This window comes from Branchiostoma floridae, chromosome 5 (genome assembly GCF_000003815.2).
Source record: "Branchiostoma floridae strain S238N-H82 chromosome 5, Bfl_VNyyK, whole genome shotgun sequence".
Lineage (NCBI taxonomy): Eukaryota > Metazoa > Chordata > Leptocardii > Amphioxiformes > Branchiostomatidae > Branchiostoma > Branchiostoma floridae.
The window spans coordinates 22,258,768-22,259,483 of record NC_049983.1 but is presented as its reverse complement, the minus strand read 5'-3'; the positions used below and the strand labels follow the sequence as shown (position 1 = coordinate 22,259,483).

The window sequence follows — 716 nt, the reverse complement described above, 5'->3', positions numbered from 1 at the left end:
TTTGGGAGGTATGTACTGTACCTTGACAAAAACAGTCATTGATTGAAGAAAATTGTTGTAACTTAGACAAATTCATGCTTGACATCGCTCTGTAGAGTGACGTTTGTACCAGCCTAGTGCCGACTACAGGTCTAAAACGTACGTACCCACGAATGCCCTCGTGGATGTCTACTGTGACAGAACAGGACCCGTCATATACTGAAGCTCCTTCACTCAGTATGCAGTTCGTATCGAAACCTGTACAAATGATTAAGATATACCGTCGGCAAGAAATACTCAGTGGTAACCATTTTTCACCTATTTTACCAAAGTTATGTCTGTTGGACAGTTTTGAAAACATACATGATACAGGACACTGATATAAGGCTTATACTCCCTTCCCATTGAGGTCTCAGAACACAGTTTGGGGATTTACATCAAGTGAGGAGGTTCGACGTCTCAAAAAGTATATGCATAAACAATTTACAAGAATTTAATAAACAAGTTGTAGTTCAGGGTACAGTCTACCAAATATCTGAAAATATATGACCATATATAGCCATATATTTTCCGGCTCATTCTTTTATAGACGCCACATTTATTTGACCCCAGCGGAGGTCATGGAAGTGCAGCCGTCGCACAGGCAGTACCCGTTAACGTTTTATAATACGTTTATTGCAAATTCTTGCCCGAGGGCTAATTGCAGATGACAAAAGAAAAGACAGACAATTGATGGT

At 39.9% G+C, this 716-nt stretch overlaps 1 protein-coding gene across 1 annotated transcript in view; it reads right to left on the bottom strand.

Moving 5' to 3' along the window:
* LOC118416280 overlaps positions 1-716 on the bottom strand; it is a 5,400-nt gene that overhangs the window by 2,891 nt on the left and 1,793 nt on the right. The window lies entirely within an intron of this gene.